We start from the raw sequence: 22,495 nt of genomic DNA on the forward strand, positions 1-22,495 counted from the left end.
GCAAGAAAACACCCATACACATAAAAATAAAATAAGAAAAAATAAGATAGAAATGCCTATCCAGTCTGCAACATTCCCCACCTCCTCTTCTTTGCTTTTTCTGCTGTTTTCCAAAGCTACCCAAGCAGTAATAGACTATGAGGTTAGATCTCAACAAAGGAGGAACAGCCGAGCCTCTCTGGTGTTAGGGATAAAAGTTGGAGACTTTATCTGCTGGATGTGTTTGCTGCACCATTTCCATGAGAATTCAACACCCTTTTGATCAGAAGTAAAGTTGTCATATCCAGACACTTTATTCAGGTTAGAGATGTTTTTATTTGCAACCCTAAGACTACTTCTAACAACATTTAGGGAACTACATCATTTAATATGTTTCCCTAAATGTACCTGACCTAGGGCTCCCAGGCTGTCTCCTTGGGCATGTGGGTTTTCTCAGACCCTGTTTCTATGAGTGAGAGAAAAAGCTCTATCTCTTCCCTCCCCATCTTCATAGGCCCCTCAGAAATAGTCTTACCTTGGGGTGCAATGAGTGAGAGAACAGGCTCTATCTCCTCCCTTCCCGTTCTCATATACCCTTCAGAAAAACCTTACCTTGGGGTCCTAGCACGGAACACAGAATAACAATGGTAAAAGCAAGGAAACTGCCTGAGCAGGTGAAACTGGTTTACCCCTATAAGGATTTCTCTAGTCCCTCCCAGCACTTTTCTAAAGACTTCCTCTCAATGGCTCTCTAGGCAGGGTAACCTCTGACCCACATCAAGTCAACTTTCAAGTAGCCTAACATCTTTCAAAGTCCCCACACAAAATCAGATAAAGAAATGGTTTCATCTTAAACCTATACTAGACCCAATCTAGCTCAATCACCATCTTAAAAATACAGTTTCCCTCAGACTCCAAACATAGAACTCTGTGGCTGAGTTTAGAACAAAAATTTGTCGAGATTTGTGAAGCCACTATATAGGCAAATTGTATTGGAAGCAAGCTTTTTCTGAGAGGAAATGTCATGCCTCCCACTGCTCTTTCAGTGACTTTCCCAGCCCTGCTAACTAGCCCTGCTAACTAGAGCCTATCTCCAAATAAGATCGCTTCACTTCCCTTTAACTCCCAAACTGGAACCCTAGAAACTACTTTACTTGCTCTGTCTGAAGATTTTCTGGGTTATCTGTTTCAGAAGAGAAATAGAAATCCTCTGTACCTTTGGAGAAAGCCAAAGCTCCTAATCTTCTTTCAGAGTCCTCTCAGTCTCATAGGCTCTTCTTCCTGATGTTTCCAAGGCTAAGATTCATCTCTCTGCTGTCACAGTTTCAGCCAAGTCCCCTCCAAAGACTGCTTCACCTCCCCCAGACTTCCTGATGGCACTCCTATTACTTATAGAAGCTGTGACAGGAAATTGAAGCTCAAGGGGTTAATGCTTAAGAAGAGAGGATTAGGAGTTCTGTTTCTCCAGGACAGGGGAGATTGCTCAGTCCTCACCCCAAATCCTTCCTTTAATATTTCACAAATTTAGGACTGTTTTACTGCAGACCAGAGTCCAGCACTATCACAAAGCCTTGCATCCCGCAGACTCTAGACACTGAAGTCAGGAAAGATTACAAGTCTTATCATGTTTTGCTTCTGGAAAAACTGCAGTAACCCAGGGAACTCCTTACTCTCTACAGCAGTGGTGAGAGAGGCTTTTAGTCCAAATTTGGAACATTTTGTTCCTGATTGGCCAGGTTTAGATAACCTCCTTCACCTTCTGTGAAACATAAACCTCAGAATTGCCAAACGGAATTCAGAAAACAGTGTAGATGGGCACCTTGAGCCTTCTTGATGGCAACCAAAGCCCAATGAGACTATCATGTCCTGTCTGAACAGAGATCCCTCTCTTCTTTTGGTTTTTTACTTGATGCTTACCAAGTCAAAGACTTCACTGTCAGCTGAGCAAAGTTTGACCTTTTCAGAGGAAAATCTTTCTCCCTTGGACTTCCATAATGGAAGTCAGAATATGCCAAATCTGGGAACCCTGTCTTCCACTTTCCAGAAGATTGCTGAGGAAGAGCATTGCTAAGGATGTGTGGAGTGGAAAAACTTGGTCCTAGCTTAGAATTTTCTTCTTGTTTGAGGCACTGACTGGGCTCTTTGGTCCTGAGTTCTTTGGATCCAGGAAACCCTCCCCATCCTGAAAAGGGCAAATTAGGAGTGAGAGAATGGACTTTGATTCCTCTATTTTTAGGGTCTTCGTACTTCCAATTAGGTATGGCTGAGATTGTAGGCATATAGTCAATTCTCTGCAGGATGGTGAGAGTTATATATAAACCTCATAAGACTCAGAATGCCTCCATTTTTCTTTTTATTTATTTTTCTTTATCCTGTGATTGTTCTGTCCCTCAGGCAATGATACTCTCTGGTTTTAGGTCATTCCTCATTCCCAGCTTCACCTCTTCTTTTATATTGCCAACATGTATCATATGGAAACATAACATGGAGCTTCCCGGAGCAACTGTCTGGACAATCAGAGCAGACAACTCCATTTTTTTTCTCAGGTGGGGAAAAGCATACTCTCCTGTGTTGACATAATTCTCACTCAAGGATGGCATTCCTCCTCCAAATGATGAGAGCTGAGCCCGATCTGGAACCTACATATCACTCACCCTGTTCAGAGTCTATAGGGGATATAGTCTGTAACTAATGTCCAACCCTGTCTGTAAATAACAATATTAGGGAAAGAATAACTCTATCCCTCAGAGTTTGCCTAGTGGTAAGTTCAGACTCCTGTGCTTACTTAACACCAGTTCCTTATACCTCCCATGATGCAGCCACACATCAATCAGCCTGCCTGAAATATTCCAAGTAGGAGAGCTGGGAAAGGTAGAAACAGATCTCTAAATGCAAGGAAGGTAAAGCCTCCCAAACCATCCTCATTAACCTCACTGGAGTCCCTCAAGACCTCCCCCACTTAGTATTTACCACGGTTAGACATTCTCCAGAACTACCTGAAGTCTAAGTCATATTCTGAAACAGCTTGCTTCCCTGAACTCTGGATATGGCACTCATAGAAACAAATATTTCAATTTGGACCTGTGTAGGCGACTTTCTGGACAAGTTAGACTCACCCCTCCTGTAAGCATTCCTGTGTAGAATAAGACTGCTCCATTCCTCCCACAGTGACCTCTGCCTTAGGTGTAGGACTTTAACCCTAATGATTTGAGTCTCTTCCCCTCACAAAGAATCAAGGAAAGAAAGAAAGAAAGAAAGAAAGAAAGAAAGAAAGAAAGAAAGAACAAAGGAGAGAGAGAACACAAAGAGAAAGCTAAAGAAAGGAAGGAAAGAGAGAGCGAAAGAGAGGAGAGAGAGAAAGAGAGAGAGAGAGAGAGAGAGAGAGAGAGAGAGAGAGAGAGAGAGAGAGCAAGAAAGAGAGAGAGGGAACAAACAAGAGGAAAAGATCTCATCTCCCTTAGGTCAGCAGACTGAACTCAGGAAATTGTTCAGGGGTCACAGCCTGCTTCTAGGAAGAAACAGTTAAGGAAGTTAGTGAGTAATACTCTCATATATCTTTTGCAAGAAAGGTCCCTGTAGTAAGAGGAACAGGCTGGCTGTGTCCCACCACCTGGCTGGCTTAGCCCCCAAAATAACCACACAGAAATGTATTAATTAAATTACTGCCTGGCCCATTGTATCTAGCCTCTTCTTGGCCAACTCTCACATCCTGATCTAACCCATTTCCATCAATCTGTGTATCACCATGAGGTTGTGCTTTTGTCTGCTTACCACTCTTCAGACAAAGCTGTTGTCTAGTTTAAACTTGTACAGGTCTTCTGCATGAAATCTTTGAGTTCACATTTGTAGAAACCCTGTTGTGTCTGGAAGATGCAGTTTCCTTGAAGGCAAATACCACATGTGGCTCTTAAAATCTTTCTCTCCCCTCTTCCACATAGATCCTTGAGGCTTCATAAGAAGGATTTGAAAAAGACGTCTTATTTAGGTCTGAGTACCCCAAAGTTATAACTCTCTTCACCTTGTTCATCTGTGGGTCTCAATAGCATTATGTCATTCAGAGTAATTTTATTGCTATGTTCCTTTAGCACAATGATAGTAGTTGGTTTTACTTTAGATTCTAAGTAATCTCAGGTTCTTTTCACTTTAGCAGGCTTTGGTATGGGTTCCACTTCATGGAGTCAGCAAGGAATCAAATTACAAAACTTTTTTCTGCCATAAAATTTTGTTGAAGAGTGGCACCCAGAAGCACTGAGCTACCACCAGGAACACAGAGTGACCAATGGGGTGACTGGAACCATGGCCCTGCCAACACCATGAAGAGTAAACATATGAGCCTTGGATCCACTGTCAATGGGAAGACTGATCACCAGAGACACAGACATCTCCATCTATACCAACCAGAGGAAAAGATGGATAGACAAGGTAATAACACATTCAACAACACCAAGAGAACATGACACCAATAAAAACTAGTGTCCCTACAACAGCAAAACTTAAACACACAAATATAGATGAAGCAAAATAAAATGACCTAAAAAGTAACTTTAGGAGAATGTTTGAGGCCCTTAAAGTAGATATAAAAAACTATCTCTAGCTGAAGATGGACAAAAATTGCAAGACATCAATAAATCCCTTAAAGAAAACCAAGAAAAATAAATCAAACACATGAAAGAAACTATTCAAGATTTGAAAACTGAAATAGAGACAAAAAAGAAAACACAAGATGAGGGAATTATAAAAATGGAAATTATGAGAAAATGATCAGAAACCACAAATTCAAGCATAAACAGTAGAGTATAAGAGATGGAAGATAATCTCAAGCACTAAAGATACAAGTGAGGAAAAAGACACATCAGTCAAAGAAAACATTAAATCTAACAAAATCTTGACACAAAATATCCAAGAAATATGGGGCACCATGAAAAGACCAAACCTAAGAATAATAGGGATAGAAGAAAGAGAAGAAGTGCAACTCAATATTACAGAGAATATATTTATGAAAATCATAGAAGAAAACTTTTCCAAAATAAAGAAAGATATGCTTTTGAATATACAAGAAGTTTACAGAATACCAAATAGAATGGATCAAAAAAAGAGTACCTTTGCCACATAGTAATCAAAACACTAAACATACAGAATAAAGAAAGACTATTAAGAGCTGCAAAGGAAAAAGGCCAAGTTATAAAGGCAGACCTATCAGAATTATACTGGACTTCTCAATGGAAACAATGAAAGCCAGAAGGCCCTGGTCAAGCGTTATGCAGACATTAAGAGACCATGGATGCCTGCCCAGACTTCCTTACTTAGAAAAATTTTCAATCACCATAGAAAACAAAACAAAATATTCCATCACAATATCAGGTTTAAGCAATATCTATCCACAAACCCAGCACTACTAGAAGGCAAACTCCAACCCAAGGAATTTGGCTACATCAACAAAAACACAGACAACAATTGATCTCACAAAAGCAAATCCTAAAGAAGGGGAAAACACACAAAATAAAATCACAAACAAAAACTAAAATAACAGGAGATAGCAATCACTGGTCACTAATATCCCTTAATATAAATAGACTCAACTCACCTATGAAAAGACGTAGACTAACAGATTGGATATGAAAATAGAATCCATCTTTTTGTAGCATATAAGAAACACACCTCAACCTCAGAGACAGACATCGCCTCAGAGTAAGGTGTTGGGAAAAAAAAATTTTAATGAAATGAACCTAAGAAAAAGCTGGTACAGTTATCCTAATATCTAACAAAATAGGCTTCAAACTAAAATCAATCAAAAGAGAAAAAGAAGGACATCTCATATTAGTCATAGGAAAAACACAACAAGAGAAAATCTCAATACTGAACATCTATGCCCTGAATACAATGGCACCCTCATATGTAGAAGGAACACTTATAAAGTTTAAATCACACATTAAACCCCTCACACTAATAGTGGGAGACTTGAACACCATACTCTCACCAATGGACAGGTCAGATAGAAATTTGACAGAGAAATAAGGTAAACAATAGATGTTATGATTCAAATGAATTTAGCAGACATATGTAGAACATTCTATCCTAACACAAAAGAGTGTACTTTATTCTCAGCTCCTCTTGGAACCTTCTCAAAAACTGACCACATACGAGAGAACAGAACAAACTTCAACAGATACAAAAAATGGTATAATTTCATGTGTCTTATTGGAACACCATGGATTAAAATTAGAATTCAACAGCAACACTAATTCCAGAAAGCCCACAAACACACAAAAATTAAACAATGCTCACCTGAAGCATCAATGGGTCAAGAAAGAAATAAAGGAAAAAATTAAAAACTTCCTAAAATTCAATGAAAATAACCACAAAACATATTCAAATTTATGGGACACAATGAAAGCAGTGTTAAGAGGAAAGTTCTTAGCTCTAAATGCCAACATAAAGAAGCTGGAAAAATTCCACACTAGTGAATTAACAGAACATTTGAAAACTATATAACAAAAAGAAGCAAACTCACCCAGCAAAACTAGATGTCAGGAAACAATCAAATTTAGAGTTCAAATCAACAGAATAGAAACAAAGAAAATAATACAAAGAACCAATAAGACAAAGAAAGAGAACTCATGAACATGATGCAGAAGTACTCAATAAAATACTAGTAAGTTGAATCCAAGAACACATCAGAAAAGTCATCCACCATGATCAAGTCGGCTTCATCTCAGAGATGCAGGGATGGTTCAACATATGAAAATCTGTCAATGTAATCCATCACATAAAAAAAACTGAAGAAAAAACACATGATTATCTCACTAGATGTTGAAAAAGCCTTCGACAAAATACTCCATCCCTTCATGATAAAGGTCTTGGGGGAACTCACAGCAATCCCACTGAAATCAGAAACAAGACAAGGTTGTCCACTCTCTCCATATCTATTCCATATAGTTTTTGAGGTTCTAGCTAGAGCAATAAGTCAACAAATGGAGATCAAGGAAATACAAATTGGAAAAGAAGAAGTCAAGCTCTCACTACTTGCAGATGATATGATAGTTTACTTAAGCAACCCCCCAAATTCTACCAAGGATCTTCGACAACTCATAAACTTTCAGTAACGTAGCAGGATGCAAGATTAATTCAAAAAATCAGTAGCCCTCCTTTACACAGGTGGTAAATAGGCTGAGAAAGAAATCAGCATAAAATATCTTGGAATAACTCTAATGAAACAAGTCAAAGACCTGTATGACAAAAACTTTATATCTTTGAAGAAAGAAATTGAAGAAGACACTAGAAAATGGAAAGATCGCCCATGCTCTTGGGTTGGTAGATTTAACATAGTAATAATGGCAGTCTTACCAAGAGGAATCTACAGATTCAATGCAATGCCCAGCAAAATTCTTCACAGGCCTCTAAAGAACAGTAGCAAACTTCATATGGAAAAGTAAAAAATCCAGGAAAGCCAAAGCACTCATGTACAACAAAGGAAACTCTGGATACATCACAATTCCTGACTTCAAATTCTTCTACAGATCTATAGTATTGAAAACACCTTTGTATTGGCATAAAGCCAGACAGAATTACCAATGGAACTGAATTAAAGATCCAGATATTAATCCACACACCTATGACCACCTGATTTTTGACAAAGAAGCAAAAAATATAAAATGGAGAAAAGCATGTTCAACAACTGGTGCTGGCATAGCTGGATATCAAAATGTAGAAGAATGAAAATTGATCCACATCTATCACCATGACCAAAACTCAAGTTCAAATGGATTAAAGACCTCAACACAAAGCCAACCTCACTGAATCTCATAGAAAAGAAAGTGATAATTACACCTGAATGTATTGGCACAGTATCCCACTTCCTAAATAATATGCCAGTAGCACAGACACTGAGAAAAACAATTAATAAACGGGAACTTCTGAAACTGAAAAGCTTCTGTAAAACAAAGGACAGGGTTGAGAAGACAAAAGCGGCAACCTACAGAATGGGAAAAGATCTTCTCTAACACCATATCAGACCAAGGACTTATCTCCAAAATAGGCAAAGAACTCAAGAAATCGGTCACCAAAACTATAAATAATCCAATACTCGGAGAACTCTCAACAGAGGAGTTTAAATGGCTGAAAAACACTTGAGGAAATGTTCAACATCCTTAGCCATGAGGGAAATCCAAACCAAACAACTCTGAGATTTCATCTTACACCTGTAAGAATGGCCAAGATAAAAAACACTGATGACAACTTATGCTGGAGAGGTTGTGGGGTAAAGGGAACACTCCTTCATTGTTGGTGAGAGTGCAAGTTGGTACAGCCCCTGTGGATATCAGTAAGGTGATTTCTCAGAAAATTAGGAAACAACCTCCCTCAAGACACAGTAATACCACTTTTAGGTATATATCCAAAGAATTCTCAGTCACACTACAAGAACATGTACTCAGCTATGTTCATAGCAGCCTTGTTTGTCATAGCCAAAACCTGGAAACAACCTAAATGCCCTTCGACTGAAGAATGGTTAAAGAAATTATGGTACATTTACACAATGGAATACTACACAGCAGAAAAAACTACATCTTGAAATTTGCAGGCATATGGACAGACCTAAAAAACATCACATTGAATGAAGTAACCCAGACCCAGAAAGACAAATACCATATTACCCACTCCATAAGTGACTTTAGACATAAAGCAAAGAAAAACCAGAATACAATCAACAATCCCAGAGAACCTATACAACAAAGGGGATCCTAAGAGCAACATACATGGATCTAATCTACATAGGAAGTAGATAAAGACAAAATCTCCTGAGTAAAATAAGAGCATGGGGACCATGGGACAGGGTTCAAGTTGAAGGGAGCAACGAAAAGTGTATGGCTCAATAAGATCAATAAAAAAGGAAAAAAAAAGAGTAACAATAGGATTGTGTCAACTGATTTTAATCTCTAGTCCCCAAATTATCATAGGTATAAAAAAATCTGAAAACTCTCCAGCAGAGTACTAACTATGCCAGCTTGGAAAAAATCAGTCTCTGTGTCATCACTAAAGTTGAAAAGGACCACCTCACAAGGATTATGTAGTTTGACAGAAGAGTAGAAATATAGCCTTTTGTAAATTAGCCAATCAATCGATGGATAAAGTATCAATACTATATACATGGAGATATAAAGTATATTCCTATAATGTCATGTGGAGAAATGATCTCTAGACAGGGGAAGGAAGTTTCACTTCCTGCCTTAACAGGGAAATATCATACTTGCCAGCTTCAGCCAGGCACAGAACGGGAGATCAAATTTCCAATTTTCCTTTTCATTTTTCCCATTTATATAAAATTGCATCATTTAACTCTTTTCTGTGCTCCATCCAAACCCTCCTGTCCATCCTTCCTTGAAATCTTTCAAATCCACAACCTCTTTTTATAATTATTACTATATATATATGCTTGTATATATGCAAATATATTCCTAAAAATAAGCTGCTTGGTCTGTATAATGTTACTTTTCTGTATACATGCCCCAATGCCTTTTGATAAAACCAAGATGTAGGAGGAGATGGTCCTTCCACAAGGCCTGTTTTAATTTGTCTAGTATAAGGCAAGTGATGCAAAAGTTTTTTTCTAATGCTAGACAAATAATTTCTTCTTTATCTATCTTATTACATTATAGTTTAACATTGATCTTATCTATATTTCCCAAAAGCAATTAAAAATACAAAGAAATAAGCTGGACAATGGTGGCACACAACTTTAATCCCAGCACTCAGGAGGCAGAGGTAGGCAGATCTCTATGAGTTCAAGGTCATCCTGGCCTTCAGAAGATTTATCCAGTCTCAAGGAGAAACAGTTTGAAGCCAGCCTGCTCTACAGAGAGAGTTCTAGGACAGTCTAGGCTCCACAAAGAAACCCTGCATCAAAAAGCAAAATCAAAACCAAAACTATATATATATATATACATACACATATATATTATGTGTGTGTGTCTGTGTGTCTTTGTGTATGTCTGTGTGTGTGTCTGTGTGTGTATAAACTGTATATATGATATATATATATGCAAAACAAAAAAACAGGAAAATAATTTCTTATAGTTCTTTTCATTTTTCTCTAGTTCTAAAGTTTCTGACCATCATACTTTCCTCAGTATGTCTTTATATTTTTATTACAAGAAAGCACATAGAATTGATAAGCACTTTCAGAAAGGAAGCAGGATACAAAATTATAGGAAAACTAAAAGCCATTCTATATATCAATAACAAAGAAACTGGGAAAGAAATTAGGAAAGCTAACGCTTTAAAAATTGCTTTCAAAATACATTAAAATAAATCTAAATACGAAAGTAAAAGAGCTCTACAATGAAAATTATAAAATACTGAAGAAATACTGTAACATGAAGGCCGGCTTGTGTAACATGAGAGGCCGGCTTGTTGGGGTACCTCTCCCGCCCGGTACCCCACAGCCGGCAACTTCCAAGGAAAATCACACACAAGACTTCATAAGATTATAAACTGATTGGCCCATTAGGTCAGGCTTCTTATTAGTCCTTGTAACTTATATTAATCCATTATCATTATCTATGTTAGCCATAATGGCTTAGTACCTTTCTCTCCTAACCTTACTCTCCATAAAGCAGCTTACATCTTTCCTCTCTGGTGGTCTGGGCAGAATTGGCAGGGGAGCTTCCTCCTCCCTAGACTTTTCCTATTCTCATTGCCTGCCTCTACTTCCTGTCTGGTTGACCCACCTATACTTCCTGCCTGGCCAATCAGCGTTTTATTAAAATATGATTGACAGAATACAGACAATTCTCCCGCATCAAAATACATTGGAGAAGATACTAAAATATGAAAAGGCCTTCTATATACATGGATTGGAAGCATTTGTGTTTTGAAGATGACTGTTCTACCAGATGTGATCTATGGATTCAATGCAATCTCAATCAAAACTCTAGCGATGTTCTTCACAGAGATAGAAAAAAGAGATAATCTTAAAATTCATATGAAAGCATAGATGATCAAATCAATTTGGAGCAAAAAATATTCTAGTGGTCTCAGCTTACCTGATATACATGATAGAGTGGGCTAGAGAGCTGAATCAGCAGTCAAGAGAAATTGTAGCTTGTGTAAAGAACTGTTCAGTTTCTAGCACTGACATGGTGGCTCACAATCAGCCATTATTCCAATTATAGGGAATCTGACACCAAATTCTGACTTTTATAGGCAAAAGGCAAGGTCATGATACAAATATAAATGTAGACAAAGCCCTAGTATGTATAATATAAGACTAATCTTTTTAAAACATGGTACATGCACAAGGAGAGACACATAGATTAATGGATCAGAAAAGCGGTTTCAGATACAGCTCTGCAGTAGTGCAGTAACCTACTTTTTGACAGAGATACAGAAATATGCATTAAAAAGACAACTTTTTAAACAAATGGTGTTGAAAAAATTATATATCATCTATCAACAGAAAATTGAAACTATGTCTTTATTTTTGTGTTGCACAAAAATCAGCACCAATTATATCAAGGCCCATAAAGCAATAGCCATATCTCTGACACTGTTAGAAGAAAAAGAAAAACAAAACATTTGCAACATTTCATGATATAAGGATAAGAGAAGAATTTCTGAAAAGAATCACAGTCATTTAGTGAAGGGAGATTCCCCTCTCTATGTTATGAATTTGTTTTATTACCATTGATTATTAAAGAAGTTGTTTTGGCCAATGGCTTAGCAGAGTAAAGTCAGGTGAGAAATCTGAACAGTGATATAGAGAAAAAGTAGGTGGAGTCAAAGAGATGCCATGTAGCTGCTGAAGGAGAAGGATATGCCAGAACTTCATGAGTAGGCCATGCCAGAACTTTACCAGCAGGTCACAACCTCATTGTGATTCCCAGATTATTAGAAATGGGTTAATTCAAAATATAAGGGTTAGCTAGAAATATGCCTAAGCTATTGACCAAACAGTATTGTAATTAATATAGTTTCTGTGTAATTATTTTGTTGGGGTAGCCTGGAAATAAAGGCACAGTCTCTGCCTAAAATTTAGGAACTATGGAAAACAAGGGGCAAATGGGACCTGATTAAATTTGAAACCTCCACGGTAGAGAAAACAGTTAATCAAGCAAAGAGATAGTCCATAGACTGTTTAAAAAAATCACCAGCTATAAGTTTAACAAATGATTAATACTTAAAGCTTATTAAGAACTGCAAACACCAAGGAACAAGAACGAAAACAAACTAATTAACAAACGAGCATAAGAAATGAACAGATAATTCTCAATATGCAATATATAAGTGACAAATGGATAAAAATATTTAACCTTTCTCTCCTAACCTTACTCTCCATAAAAGAAATGCATATCTAATCTACATAGAGATCCTATTTTAATCAGTTCAAAATATTAGTGTCTAAGAAAACAAACAATAACAAATGCTGGTAAGGATAGAGACAATTAGGAATCCTTAGACACTTCAGTTATCAGTGTAAATTAGTACAATATCTGTGAAAATCATTGCAATGGTATCTCCAAAACTAAACACACACCTACTACATAATTCAGTTGTCCCATCCTTGGCTATTTACCTGTAGACCTTCAAGTCAGCAAATCACAGAAATACTTGCACTTGAATGGTCATTGCAGTGTTACCCACAAGAGCTAAATAATGGAAGAAATACGTGTGTCCAACAACAGAGAATAAAATGAGGAAAATGTTATATGTGTGCAAAATGAAATACTTTTAAGCTTTAAAAAAGAACAAAATCATGTAATTTTCAAGAAAAGGGATATAAGTGTAGACAATTGTATTAAGCAAATTAAGTTAAATAAATTATTCTCTATTGTGGTTCCTGAATTTTTTATAGTCACAAAAATCACACATGTATATATTCAATGAAAGTTCTTCTAGCTTTCTTTCTACTATTATAATAATTACCATGGCAAAGGAACGTGAGGTAGAAAGAGTTTATTGACATTTGTCATCAAAGAAAACCAAGTCTGAAAGGAAACCAAGTCTGAAGAAGAAACCAAAGAGCAATACTGCTTACTAGCTTTCTCCCAGGTCCATGTTCACATAGGCTTCATGTACAGTCCTAGCCCTCTTGCCCAGAGGTCCTACTTTTCACACTGGACTAAGCCCACCTACATAATCAAGAAAATGCTTCCACAGATATGCCCATTGGCAGATATGACTGAGGCAACTCCTCAGTTGATGTGCCTTCTTCCCTGGTGTGTCAACTTGATAACCATGATTAGTCATCACAAAAGTAGAAATGAAATCATCTAGAGGAACAAAGAGGATTAATGGGAAGGTATGAAAATAAAGCACAGGTAGAAATGGGGCTGAGTAGTATACTCAGCAGCCATGAACGTATAAGAAAAATTTAAAATATCAATGACAAGAGCCAGAATTTCTTTATGTTGTTTGTGTGTTGCCAGGATTTCTCAACTGCAGTAAAGAAGATCTGTGACAACCGAAGTCTTTATTTGTAAGAAACCAAAAGTATTTACACTGTGTCCTTAATATTGATGGTGGATAAAAAATTAATATCTATAACTTTTAAAGTATCTTATTGTTACATGTATAAAAATAACCAGATAGAAAGATGAGTATAGGCCAATTGCATAAAGTAAATATAAATCATCTTACAAACAATTTCATTTGCCTGGTACTCTGACAAATCCCCCCAAAATGAATGGCTATCATTATATAACTAATTATCAAACTGGAGATAATAAAGTAAATATTAAATCTTGGTCATTCTTAGAATATATATATATATATATATATATATATAGAGAGAGAGAGAGAGAGAGAGAGAGAGAGCTTGTAACTTTGAGAAAATAAGCTTTAAAAATTTTTAGAAAAGTGTCAGGCAATATTTATTAATATAAATATATATTACAACATTTAACAAATTAACTGTCATAAAATGTTCCTATGGAGTAAAAACCAAAAGGTAAGCATTTAGCAATATATGCTTCTATATGCTATTGAAATAAAAAAATGATTAGTATAAAATTGAATGATAATTCAGTGAGGAATTTCCATTTACTTTATGTCATATACATTTTAGGGTATGGAAGTAGCAAAAAGAATTCAGAAATGATGAAATTATAGTATTATATATATATACATTTTCTGTTTATATATACATGTATTTATATATATATTCCATATATATTCTATTTCTACTTTTGTGATAGTTTATATCAAGTTGGCACACCAGAAAAGAGGGAATGTCAACTGAGTAATGTCTAAGTCATATCAGCCAATGGGTACATGTATAGGGGCATTTTCTAGATTTCAAATTGATGGAGGCATGCTCAGTTCACTGTGTGAGGTACCACCCCTAGGCAAATGGGCTAGGTCTGTATAAGAAATCTAGGTGAAATACACATACATACACACACACACACACACACACACACACACACACACAGCCAAACTATAATTGCATTAGGTAGTAGAAAGAATATACTGCTGTATATCCCTACCTGAGAAACAGAAAATGCAACAAAACATGTAGATTATTATTTCAATTTTAAATAAACAAAATAGAACCTCATAGTTTTTACTCATGTGTATATAGATACATAAACTTTCATCAACATATATTATTATGTGTTTATGTGTGTAAATGTGTTTCAGTTTGCTTCCTGTTGCTTTGATAAAGGTCATAACCCAAAGTAACTCAGACTTTAGGGAGTTTTCTTCTGTTTACATATCCTGATCACAGTCTATCATGAAAGGAAATCACAGCAGAAACACAAGAAAGGAACTTGGCTGACTATAGGAACTGAAGCAGAAGCCATGAAGGAACAATACGTACTGGTTTATTCTCCATGGTTTGGTCAACATGCTTTCTTATAAGACTTAGGACCAACTGCTAATGATTGGCACCATTCACAGTAGGTTGGGCACTTCTGCATCAATCATTATTCAATAATGATATATAAGAAAATATCCAAGAGGCTTGCCTATGAACCAACCAATTTCATGGAAGCATTTTCTCAGTTGAAGTTTCCTCTTCTCAAGTGATTTTAAAGCTGGACAAAAAACTAACTAGGACAATGAGAATGAATTGAAATGTGAAGCAATACATGCTTTTAAGGAACTTGGGTGGCATACTCACAAGGATTTGTATTTCAGTGATCTTCTCACACAAACATATTTGATAACGGAAGTTATTGGACAGGTAATTATTGAATTGGGGAAATTAGAAGCTAACTAACAACATAAAGAAGTATGATAAGACTGAAAAAATGACAATTGAATATGACCACAGACAATTAAAATTTATAAAGTATATTTAAATCATTTTAATAAATATTTGGAAATTATGAGATAATCTGGAATAAATGAGATTTTAGACACTGTTGCCATATGATAAGGTCATCCACAGAAAAGTTTCTTTATTTCTATTATAAGTAAAACAAAATATGTTTTCCCTTGACTTTCATTTACAATTCTATATGTAAGTAATTGGTCTCTACATTAGTACAAACTACTACTGAGTCTGCCTGTACTGAACAAAATAGCCATTTTCAACAATAGGATTCATTGTTAATTTTACTGTTTGTACTTATATTGAACTATCCAGACTAATGTTTTACCCACAAAGTTAAAATAATATTGATTGAATAAAATGTAGCTATCATTCAAATAGTGTATTATTAATACACTAATTGCAACAAATTAATTTAAATTATTAGTGCTCCCATGATAGTAACCAATGTGTGTGCCTTAATTACCCAATCATTTGTTTTTGAAATATATATATGTTTAAAACCAATGTCTTTAGCCAAGACTGGTGAAATGCCCTATCTACTCGCTTATGTTTTCTATTATAAAAATGAGACATTTAACTGTTCAGAAATGTATGAAAATGAAAACCATAAAAAGAAAATAGTGGCAGAGGCTCTTTCTGAATTGGTTTAATTGGGACAGGGACTTAAAGTACAGTAGAGCAAAGAGTCTACTGGAGGAAGGCTGGAGGAAGAGGGATAGAAGTAAGCACAAAAACCTAAGAAAGAAAGAGTTTGATATATTCAAAAAGGTATAGGAAGTGTTTGTGACTATAGTAAATAGACAGGGAATGGGTGTCCAATATTCAGGGCCTAAGTTGTAAAAGGCAAGTGGGGGACCTCAGAGCAGAAACAGTCCATATAGTACTCTATGGATGAAAGAAAGTTACTAAAATGTCATTGAAAGGACATGCACTAGAGAAATTTATATTACAGAAGATTATGTATGCTAAAGATAAATTTTGTTATAATATTTTCACATCAAACCATCACTCACATTCATGAACTCCTAAAAATATTTATTTTGAAATACTTTGAAGGTGGATAGTATTATGTGGAAACATATCCTAAATTAAATGCCTAGGTTTTGGATATTTGTTTGTCTCTGAATGTGGAAGAGGAATGAAGTTTAGAAATTAATAAAAAGGACACTTTTCTATACTATGTAAATGTCAGAAGTAATTTATAAGAAAAAGCCCTATACTGGATTATAGACCTTATGAATGACACCATCTAGAATGTATGCCACTTTTTATTTGATAAGGAAGGATGTGATATAGGAGACCTTTGTAAATCGGCTTAGGAAATAGTTGAGTCTTCACTATCTCAATTGTCTCAAAAGCAGTCTAGCTTTTTGGTACGGTCTAAAGCAGGTCTACTAAGGTATTGGGCCAGTAACCAAACCCTGTATCTAGTCACAAGGAGCACAACCATTTTAAACAATCTCTATGATTCAGCTAAACATGGTTTCTAGCCAAGCTCCCTTCTCTGACAATCTAACTCTGGATTCCAACTGTCTACTGAACACTTTCGCCAGATAATCCTCTAACATCACTATATCTATATTTTCTGTCAACCTTCAAGTACACCCTTTCTCATCTCTACACCTAATCCAAATCATATTCAAGTACACCCTTTCTCGTCTCTACTCCTAATCCAAATCATAACAGAACTTCTCCCACTGATTCCCAATGTCAATTAAGAGGAAAATATTTGTACTGTTTGTTTGTTTGTTTTTATGAACTTGCCCCACTCTAGAGCCATTTGGGAAGTCAGAACCTTAACTGAGTAAAAACTCCAATGAGATCAGTCTGAGGCAAGTCTATGGAGCATTTTCTTATTAAATAATTGGTGTGGCAAGCCTAGGCTATTGAGGGCTGTGCTATATGGGTGGGTTATCTTGAGTATATAAAATGCAAACCAAGAAAGCCATGGGAGCAAGCCAGTAAGCATTGTTCCTTCTTGGCCTGTACTGCAATTCCTGCTTCTAGATTCCTGCCTTGATCTCTTGACCTGATGTCCCTAAACAATGGTCTGAGATCCGGAAGTGGAAGCAAAGTAAACCCTTTCAGACCTATGTTGCATTTGGTCATAGCCAGTATAACAGTAATATAAAGAAAAGTAGGGCACTATCATGTCTCATCAGCAACCTCCAGGACTCAGAATATGTATCCACTTCTCTACCATTTCATAAAACTTTCCTATAGTTTCCAGAATCCTTTCTCCCCCTCTGTCCTCAAACATACTACCCAAATTAAATGCCTTGTGATTTCGTTCTGCTTTGCATATTTACTATTTTTATTGTCTTATAAGTTCATCAATTTTTTATGGAGAAACAAGGAAACAAAAGGGTAAATCATTAAATCAAAAATTTGAATAGTCATATTCAGGGATTTGAATTGTATGACATGTACTTTGTCTCTTCTAATTATCCACATGAAAAAATTCTAGCATATAATTTTTCATGTAGCTTTTTAATTTCCATGGGAGAGTGTCATGGCTAACATTAACATAGAAATCTTGTTTTTATTTACAAACAACATCTTCAAGGCAATAGTGTTCTCAAACAGATGATGTATCATGCTTTAGGTTTGAATTCATCAGGCACCATTTGTTTCAGAGAGAATTATGTCATCTTCATATTCTTGCAAAAGTTTACAACCTGGAACTAACCTTTACCCCAGATAGAATCTAATGTGAATGGAGGAGGCCAGCTGCTGCAGCATTATAGTATCTACTCCTTAGTGTGCTGACACTTAAATATCCAAAAAAAAAATATCTGAGTCAGGCACACCCATATGAATTTATTTTTTTGTAGAAATGTCCATCACTTCTTTTATTTGCAATGTCGTTTCTATACCAAGTCCAAAGAAATCCCCACTTCTGTTTAACCCTGTGTTGCTTCATACTGTCTTCATTGCTCCCTGTCTGCCTGCCTCAACTGAAGTCATATGATATTTACCCTAGACACTAACATAATTCCAGTCTATAGAGGAATTTCATCAATGAAGGAAAACAAACAACCTTCAGTCAGCTTCAAGAATGTTACAGGCCTGAAACACAGAACGAAGAACACTGAACTACTACAGTAGCCAAAATAAATGGTTCAACCAAATGGATGCAGGATACATTGGTGTGTCCTTGTGAATGAACATAGGTGTGACTCACAGACCCACTCCATTATTAGACTGATTGGACCACATTGAAGCATCTGACTGGTAGTGATGACTCAGTATTCCCAAATTCTATTTACAAAGATCTCCTTTTCAGCACAAACCTTACCTATATTGTGTACTTTTTAAAAATATTGCATTTGAATCTTTTCCTACCCTCTGTTGAATTTGGACTTCAGGGTTGAGGAGCATTGCCATTTAGTCTTTTCATAGATTCTGTAAACTTACTTTCATTCACTCAACGATAATGTTCTGATTGAACATTCACCCTAGTTCTTAAAAACCTTTACCCAATCCTTGTTTCTTCCAGTAAAGTGAAAATGTCTCAGTATCTTAAGTCATGTTCATAGGAGTTTCATTATTCTGGAAATCATTGCCTTAATCTTGCTCTCTATAGAGGGTATTATTGATCTTTTGCTTAAGAAAGTAAGAAAATCCTTTTAGAGTTAAAATAGTCCAAAACAAAGAAAATGGCAGGATTGGAGTCAAGTGTGAGTTGCTCACTGATGCTAAGCCCCAAGTCTGTAAATCATTCTCTAGGGAGTATGAATGGTGTTTGATTCCATTGCAGAAAGGACAAAAGAAGAAAATTTCTCTTGAGTGTCATGTCCTTTTAAAAATATGAATCTAGCTATAAGATAGTGCCCCTCATAACAAACTCACCTTCTATTAAGTTTCCCTGAGAAATTTTGAAGGGAAAACAATCAAAGCAAAGCAGAGGGAATCCAAAGATCAAGGGAGATGAGTTTGGGAACTTTTTACAAAGCATTGAAATGTCCTATGTCAAGGGAAGAACAAAGAGTGATGCAACAAATAATGCCACTAGAAGAGAGCCATAGCTTGCAGAGGAGGATGCAGTATTGATATGCTCAATATAGTGGACTCCTGCTTTGGGGAGGAGTAAACAATGGAAAACAACAGAAAAAGTTTGCTTTGATTCAGAAAAATGAGGTTATAGTAACGAACTTCCAGTATCTCAGGAAAGCCTGCAATGAAATTTCCTAAGGGATGGAACAAGACAATCCTCATACAATGAAGACACATCTCACATTGTGTTTTATTTTCATGTCTAATTCCTTATGCTCCCATTATGTGAACATGGCAGGATTTTTTTCCATTAAGACATTTTGGAATAGCAGGAAATGAACTGAAGGTACCTGAGGCTGAGCAGAGTTGGAGCAGTGTGTACTCTAGATAAATGCTTGTTGAGTGCTGGCATATACCAGCTACATGACCTTGGGGGTAATTATCAAGCACTAGGAATCTGACATTGCTCCTCTCAGAATCAGTTTCGAGAGATGTGGCAGCACAGTAAAAATTCATTGACTGTGAATAAAACACCTGGTACACTGCCAAGACATATTAATAGTTTAGTGAATGGTAGGGTGAACCCTGCCATCCTCTCCCTCAGGTTATCATATTGTTGTCTATAATTCAGAAAAGAGGTAGTTCAACATGGTAAAGAATATCAAAATAACAAAAAATTCAGCATTACAAATAAAAGTTGTGATATTTTCCATCTTAGATGATAAATTATTGTATAGTTGAAACTTAACTATACAATAGTTAAAGCATTGTAACCCAGTCTAAAGTAACTCAGGATTCTTAGAATTCAGTCAAAGACTAACTTTTTCCTCCCTTCTAGCTGCTCAGTTTCTGGATATATTTTGAAATTAATACCAGGAAATCCATGACCCAGATTAGATTTAGACAAATAGCAATCAAAATGAAATAATAATAGAATGAGTCCTGTCTCTCCCAGACCAGAAAAGAAATGGCAGCCTGATGGTATCGGGACATCAGTCCAAGAGATTCCCTTATTACTCCCCAGAATTTTTTTTCAGTTCTTGTGAGTATAACATTTAGTGCATGTTCTGAGTCCAGACTAAAGCACCTTCTACACCGACTAGATCAAGAACCCTCTCTTGTTTATCCCAAATTCCAAGAAAACAGCTCAGAGTAATTTTCATTTAAGGGTTATCTTTCTCTTACAAGATTCTGTTTGTGTGGTCCCTGAAACTTTCCATGCCTTAATATAAAATTATATCGAAAGGAGTTAGAGTCTGCCAAGTCTCCAGTAAAATTGTTCTGACTTTTGCTCCTGATGGGTAGCTCTTTTTTCTTGTTTCAATTTATTCTTATGTTTTCCTATATAGTATAAGACATGTCACCTTGTTCTTGATACAGTAGTTCTCTGTAGGTTCTATAATTCTCTGAGCAGGTGTGTGTCTAAATTTATCCATGTTTTCTGTACTATTAAAGTAGTATCATCCAAAGATAAATAGTCAACAAACATTTCATAAATCAATGATTCAGTGAGTTAAGATTTTTTTTGCTAAAATTTACTGGTATTTTTCTGTTTTTGTTTTTTCCAGTAAGCAACACAAATAATAAAATACAGCATTTAACTTTACATAATAGAATAGTATATAAATCTAAAAATAAAACATTACCCACTTTTATTCTTTATATTTTCCAAAAACATAATAAATTGTACTGAACATGTGATCAAGGTCATTCATAACTTGGATAGCAAAGCTAATAAATCATTTACTATAAGAAATAACATTTGATAGTTTATCTCAAATGAAAAATAATAATCCCCTCAAAAGGTATATAAAACAATGTTGTGCTCCACTGTTTTCTACTCAAGCTAACTTTGACCTTCCATTACATAGACCTTTGACTCCTCTTTTCAAAATCAGAGTGAATACATTCAAAAACAAATCCAACAATCTGGATACAAGCTGGAAATGTATGCCCTGAAGTCAAGGTGACTGGACTTATATTTGGAGACATACTTCGGGCCCAGGCCCTCTCTTCCTCTTCTCTTAAAGCCTCTTCATACAAAAATAAAAGAGAAAGTGGGTCACACTCATTGATCTTTGCCAAAAATTCCAGAACTTTCATCTTGGTCGTTTCAGCATGAGCTCTTGGACCCCACAAGAACTCAAAGCATGAGAGATGACTGTTAGGTTTCTGCTGATACATCAAATAATTTTGTTGTACCAAATCTCTTGTCAGAAATGTTTTGGGCTCTCCATAGACAGGATGAGCCTCCCTATCATATATTCCCATTATATTCAGGAATTCCCAGATACTTTCTTCAGAAGCACAGTTCCCTTCTATGAATATCAAGCCAAGAATAACTATAAGAAAGCCATTTCTAGGCATTCTTTGATGTCCATTCACCTTTTCTTCATAGGTGAGGCTCGGTGAATTGGCAAAGGCATAGGAGTTTCTTATGACATAGTCTTCCTTTATATCAATGCCAAAAAGAATGTACAGACACCTAGACACAACCATAAAGATCACGTGAAATTGTTTCCAGTATTCTTTGCTGATAGTCTCTAATATTTTTGTGATAGGTTCCTTCACTTGGTACTTGAAGATCATAGCATACACTAAATCGATCATCTTTTCTTTTAGTTGGCTATTTAACAAAGATTGAATATCTTTTGAAGACTGGATAATTCCTGGACTCATCTAAAGTTCTTTTTGAAATGTGGATGCAAAGAAACTCTGAGCTTTCTGAGGGATCAGTACTCCTGAAGCACACCCCTCTTCCTCAGTGCACTGAAACAGAAAAGAGCTGGAGAATGGGATGGGGAAGGTAGACATCGATGTAGGTAAAGAGACATTTAAATAGGAAAAAGGTATGGAAGATGTATAATAGTCATCATATTCTTTTATTTCTTCATATTCTTCTCATTCTTCTTTTTCATACTCTTCCCACTCTTCCATTTCCTTCTCCTTTTCATTCTCTTCTTCCTCATTATCTTATTACCCTGATTCTTTATTTTTTCCTATTCTTCCTCTTCCTTTTTCATCTCTTCCTTCTTCTCTCTCCTCTTCACCCTCCTCTTATCCTTATTCTTCTTTCTCTTCCACTGCATCCTCCTCCTCCCCATTCTCCTCTTCTTCAGGTATGGGAACCAATACAAACACCAAGTCCTCCACTTCATCTGGATCCTGAAAATCACTCTCCAGAGGGAGACATAAACACTTTTGATAACGGCGCATGATGACTTTACAAAAAGCAGTGGGTAGAAG

At 36.1% G+C, this 22,495-nt stretch overlaps 1 pseudogene; it reads right to left on the reverse strand.

Annotated features, from left to right (window-relative positions):
- Nucleotides 1-21,112: 21,112 nt before the first annotated feature.
- Nucleotides 21,113-22,063, reverse strand: LOC146889254 (melanoma-associated antigen 10-like; annotated as a pseudogene).
- Nucleotides 22,064-22,495: the final 432 nt, after the last annotated feature.

The sequence above is a fragment of the Myodes glareolus genome, chromosome X (genome assembly GCF_982192425.1).
Source record: "Myodes glareolus chromosome X, mMyoGla1.1, whole genome shotgun sequence".
NCBI lineage: Eukaryota > Metazoa > Chordata > Mammalia > Rodentia > Cricetidae > Myodes > Myodes glareolus.